The sequence below is a fragment of the Salvelinus sp. IW2-2015 genome, unplaced genomic scaffold (assembly GCF_002910315.2).
Source record: "Salvelinus sp. IW2-2015 unplaced genomic scaffold, ASM291031v2 Un_scaffold3267, whole genome shotgun sequence".
Classification (NCBI taxonomy): Eukaryota; Metazoa; Chordata; class Actinopteri; order Salmoniformes; family Salmonidae; genus Salvelinus; species Salvelinus sp. IW2-2015.
The window spans coordinates 15,155-21,639 of NW_019944553.1; positions in this window are offsets into that span (position 1 = coordinate 15,155).

Genomic DNA, 6,485 nt, shown 5'->3' on the forward strand with positions numbered 1-6,485 from the left:
AGACAACGCAGAAGTGGCTTCGGGACAAGTCTCTGAATGTCCTTGACTTGCCAGCCAGAGCCCGGACTTAAACCTGATCGAACATCTCTGGAGAGACCTGAAAATAGCTGTGCAATAACGCTCACCATCCAACCTGATAGAGCTTGAGAGGATCTGCAGAGAAGAATGGGAGAAACTCCCTAAATACAGGTGTGCCAAGCTTGTAGCGTCATACCCAAGAAGACTCAAGGCTGTAATCGCTGCTAAAGGTGCTTCAACAAAGTACTTAGTAAAGTGTCTGAATACTTACAGTGGGGAGAACAAGTATTTGATACACTGCTGATTTTGCAGGTTTTCCTACTTACAAAGCATGTAGAGGGCTGTAATTTTTATCATAGGTACACTTCAACTGTGAGAGACGGAATCTAAAACAAAAATCCAGAAAATCACATTGTATGATTTTAAGTAATTAATTTGCATTTTATTGCATGACATAAGTATTTGATACATCAGAAAAGCAGAACTTAAATTTGGTACAGAAACCTTTGTTTGCAATTACAGAGATCATACGTTTCCTGTAGTTCTTGACCAGGTTAGCACACACTGCAGCATGATTTTTTGGCACACTCCTACATACAGACCTTCTCCAGATCCTTCAGGTTTCGGGGCTGTCGCTGGGCAATACGGACTTTCAGCTCCCTCCCAAGATTTTCTATTGGGTTCAGGTCTGGAGACTGGCTAGGCCACTCCAGGACCTTGAGATGCTTCTTACGAAGCCACTCCTTAGTTGCTCTGGCTGTGTGTTTCAGGTCGTTGACATGCTGGAAGACCACCACGACCCATCTTCAATGCTCTTACTGAGGGAAAGAGGTTGTTGGCCAAGATCTCGCGATACATGGCCCCATCCATCCTCCCCTCAATACGGTGCAGTAGTCCTGTCCCCGTTGCAGAAAAGCATCCCCAAAGAATGATGTTCCACCTCCATGCTTCACGGTTGGATGGTGTTCTGGGGTTGTACTCATCCTTCTATCCTCCAAACACGGCGAGTGGAGTTTAGACCAAAAAGCTCTATTTTTGTCTCATCAGACCACATGACCTTCTCCCATTCCTCTCTGGATCATCCAGATGGTCATTGACAAACTTCAGACGGGCCTGGACATGCGCTGGCTTGAGCAGGGGGACCTTGCGTGCTCTGCAGGATTTTAATCCATGACGGCGTAGTGTGTTACTAATGGTTTTCTTTGAGACTGTGTCCCAGCTCTCTTCAGGTCATTGACCAGGTCCTGCCGTGTAGTTCTGGGCTGATCCCTCACCTTCCTCATGATCATTGATGCCCCACGAGGTGAGATCTTGCATGGAGCCCCAGACCAAGGGTGATTGACCGTCATCTTGAACTTCTTCCATTTTCTAATATCTGCGCCAACAGTTGTTGCCTTCTCACCAAGCTGCTTGCCTATTGTCCTGTAGCCCATCCCAGCCTTGTGCAGGTCTACAATTTTATCCCTGATGTCCTTACACAGCTCTCTGGTCTTGGCCATTGTGGAGAGGTGGAGTCTGTTTGATTGAGTGTGTGGACAGGTGTCTTTTATACAGGTAACGAGTTCAAACAGGTGCAGTTAATACAGGTAATGAGTGGAGAACAGAGGGACTTCTTAAAGAAAAAACTAACAGGTCTGTGAGAGCTGAATTCTTACTGGTTGGTAGGTGATCAAATACTTATGTCATGCAATAAAATGCAAATTAATTACTTAAAAAATCATACACTGTGATTTTCTGGATTTTTGTTTTAGATTCCGTCTCTCACAGTTGAAGTGTACCTATGATAAAAATTACAGACCTGTACATGCTTTTGTAAGTAGGAAAACCTGCAAAATCGCAGTTGTTCAAATTACTTGTTCTCCCCACTGTATGTAAATGTAATATTTAAGTTTTACATTTTTTATAAATTAGCAAAACATTTAAAAACACTGTTTTTCTTTGTCATTATGGGGTATTGTGGGTAGATTGATGAGCGGGGAAAAACTATTTAATCAATTTTAGAATAAGGCTGTAACTTAACAATGTGGAAAAAGTTGAGGGGTCTGAATACTTTCTGAAGGTTCTGTAGAAGGATCACTGTGCTTTCACATGATGGCCTTTCTGGGGGGCAGGAGAAATAACGAGGAGGCAACTTGATTTAATGCTGATTTTGCTTTTATTAGAATGCCTACAGTTCGAACAGTGAAACAATTAATACATCATGCCGCGAGAGGTACCGGATCCGGGCAAATAGCTGCCGGAACAAACAAAGTCAAATCTGAGAGGTGCCAGATCCTGTTCCGTCAGGGTGTGGCTCAAATTAAGCACTTTCCTAGCATAGGTTCAGAAACTTTGCTTTCTACGGTATCTAAAAAATTGGATGCACATTTATCATATCATGAGATAAATATTTACAGAACTGATCAAGAGTATTTCATTTAAGTATGAAAATCATAGTTTACGAAAAGTTTGTGAGAAAGAAGGAACCAGGCAGGAATATTACTATTCTTCTTAAAAGGTCATCAGTTTCAGTTTCATTTTCCTGAAACACATTCACCTGATAAAGAGGTGTGGTTGAGTTTTTCTATAGTCTGTGGACACTTCCTCAGTGTTGGTGAGGTGGTGCCGATATCACGATGACAAAATGTAAGTAATCTTAACTATCATTTACATGAATAATGCTCATTAGAAGATCATACTCTTCACGTTAGACTATCATAGTCTAAATAGCCGACAGAGTTTAATTTACTTCAACACAGTCACCTAATCAGCTGGTTGTTGTTTAGCTTCAGTAGACACTTCCTCAAGTATGCTGGTGCCATTATCACGATGAGGAAATGGAAGTAACCTTTCTTAACTATCATTTACATTTCTAATGCGAAATATGATATCATATTAACTCTTCTTGTTAGATGATTCTGTCATTTCATTAGAAGGTAAGTATTGCTCATCAAAGTCACAGTATAGAGAGCGTAATTGCCATAAAACACATTATTATCAAACGATATTGCGACCTAGAACAAATCAAATATTTTAGGATGTTGTGTATTGTATGTTTGGTCAAAAACCTCTCCTGATATTGTGTCAGGAGTGTCTAGAATTTATTTGAAGAATAAGATGTAATAATTTCACCGGTATATTGAGAGGCTAAATTGAACAATAATCTCAAATGACTTATACGAACATCCACAATTTATATTTGAAAGTAAATGTCTCCACATTAAGTTGTATGTGTTGAGCTTTTATTTTAATGTCATGTTGAAATTAGCAATGGTATTTCGGTCATAAGGAGTGGCCTACTTCAGCACCTAGAAGGAGTGGCAAAACAAGACACAACACGTAGACATTGGAAAGTAGTGCCTTTTAAATAGTTTAACAGGGAAAAAATTAAAAAGTCTCCCCTCACTTTTATTTTATTTTAATAGTAGCTAAGCAATACATTTTCATCTGACTGGTAGTGTGCAGAGATTTTTTTTCTCCTGATTTTCAAGTTAACATTTTGCCTCCAGCATCTTCACTAATAGGTTGTGGGTGTGTGGTAGATTCTGCCTTTAAAATAGTTTATAACAAACAATGTCCCCAGAGATGATGTAATCATTACATCCATCCACCTGAAAAGTACATAATAATTTATAATGTATTACATTTCTATAGCGCTTTTCATAACAATCTCAAAGCGCTTCAATAGCAAAAACAAACAAGCATACATCTCATGAGTAGCCTAGCTATAGTTAGCTAGGTCAACCAATACATCATCATGAGTAGCCTAGCTATAGTTAGCTAGGTCAACCAATACATCATCATGAGTAGCCTAGCTATAGTTAGCTAGGTCAACCAATACATCATCATGAGTAGCCTAGCTATAGTTAGCTAGGTCAACCAATACATCATCATGAGTAGCCTAGCTATAGTTAGCTAGGTCAACCAATACATCATCATAAGTAGCCTAGCTATAGTTAGCTAGGTCAACAAGCATCATCATGAGTAGCCTATAGCTAGGCTACTCATGATGATGTATTGGTTGACCTAGCTAACTAACTATAGCTAGGCTACTCTTGATGAGGTATTGGTTGACCTAGCTAACTATAGTTAGCTAGGTCAACCAATAGAGGGAGTCTTTGAGCGCATGCATCCTCCAAAGATAGAGAGGGACAGTTCATGGCTTGATCAGAAGGTGGTGGTCTGGGAGATGGTTGATGAAGTGTCTGGTGTCGATCTTGTAGAAGGCTACTCTGGGAACCAGCCTGTGTCATGTCGCCACTGGACTTCTCCTCCTTCACAATATAGTATAGTATGCATTCTAACCAGGTATGCAGACTTAATTAAAATTGAAAACTAACCTGAATATCTGTGCTCCTCTTATATCCGATCCCACTGTCTTCATCTAAAGTTTCTCTGGCCTTCCAACATTTTGTTCCTGCACTGATTGTGTGTAGAGTTGTTTGTCCCATTTCAATTGTCGACTTATACCGAAATCGGCTAATCTCGCTCTGCTGTAAATCTGTTCAGAAAATTATATAAAGTGTACCATTGAAACATAGGTTAATATAAACACATCAAATTAATATTTCTTTAGCCCAGATTTTTGTTGAATTACTACATGGTCTGGTCTACCTATTAAAACATTCTGGGGTTGATATCCGGTGCAGAATTTGTGTGTTTAGACTATGCAGAACGCTTAGACTGCTGAGCACCTCGTGCACTATTTTCTTCAGGACAGGGGTTTTGTCCTCTGGTAGGTGGCTTTGATGTATTCATCAAGGTGTATTCACAGAGCTGAAGACAAGGTAACCAAAGTGCTCGTCCTCTGCAAAGTCCACATATCTCACAATGCAGGGACTATCCAGCTGAGGTAGTCGTAAAAAACCCTCTTCTCTCTTCAGAGCTTGGTAGTTTGATTTGAGCATTCTCTTCACGGCTACCTCAGTACCATCATCCTTCAGGCCAGAAGACTTCGGTTCCATCACTTCCTTTGGCTATTTGAAATCCGGATGGACTACAAGATTCAGATTCCCCAATCTGTAAACCTTGTCTGGGTCCATGTTGCTGAGTTCCTCCAACTGAGGCCTCCACCGCTCACTAACTTTGTGCCATTTCCGGGGTTTCAATTCATCGGTGGTGGAGGGAAATGGTTTAACACTGGAATGTTCACCGTGTACACCGGATTCCTCAACTGGAATTGATGAAGCATCAAGATCTGGCTTCTCAGTCATGTCAGGTGTACTTTTCTCTACCGACAACTCTTCCTGAATTGTCTTCTTCTTATTCTTCTTCTTCTTCTTCTTTGATAGATTCATCCCCTGCAATTGTTCAGTTGTATCCGTTGGTGGGACTGGACTTTGTAGGGACATTACTAATTTGATCGCCTCTTCAGTGTAGAGATCCATTTTCTGAGATTCTTTCATCCACTTTATACATGCTTGACGATAGAGTTCCTGTTCTGTTCCAACAACGTTAAACCACATGTCAAAAAGTGTAACATGATCCACAGGGTTCACCACCAGCATGTGTTTGCCATATTCACTGAAGATATTCTTCTACTGATTTTTGTCCTACTGCACAGGTAAAATCAAAAGAAATCTTCAATTTGACAAAATCCTCACTCTCTGAAGATAATTCCAGAATCATCCTTGTTATCTTTTCACCGATTGCGGGATGTGCTCCAATATTGTTTGCAGCATATGCTCCAGATATCATCACTCTTTCACAATGTCTTCTCTGTCATTGTTTGCCGCCAATTGAAGTGGAGTAAAGATCTGGATTTGTGTCCTCCTGGATCTGCTTCTGCTGCGATTAATCTACTCACTACACTGACAGGAGCTTTTGACATTGCTGCATAATGCAAAGGAACCCAACCATTTGTTGATTGGATGTTGGGGTTAGCACCTTCCTTCAGAAGAAATGTACAAATATTGTCATTTGTAAATGCAACAGCAGCAATTAAAGGGGTAACATCATCATTCAACTTAGCACAGGAGTACAGTCCATTCAAGTTCTTGCGCCTCTGATCAATTTCTTCAGCTTCTTCAACTTCTTGTCAATAATGCACTTTATAATGGGATCTGTTTGCCTTTGAACCCCATGCACCGTCTGTACAATTTGGAACTGGATTTGACCTGGGCCGATATTCATTCTTCAAACATCTGCTTCTACAGGTCAAGTAGATCTGTGGGATGACATCTCTATTATTACCTCTGTTAAAAGGTTAAGTCAGGTACAGTCATAGAATTAAGCAATAAGGCACAATAGGCTGTGATTTTGCAAATGCTTTTGTAATAATTTAGTAGGTTGACAAATATAGACTGTATAAATTATGTCTGGTAAAATCGCATGGGAAACTTTTATTTAATTACATGCTTACTTAATGCACTTCTTTATCAGTGTGAAGTCGCAGCAGGAATGAAAATCAAGTATGGCTGAGAACAAACTAATGAGCAGCAAATAAACATTGTTTTGTTTATTGTTTTAGTAAAAAAAAAAGCTGAATG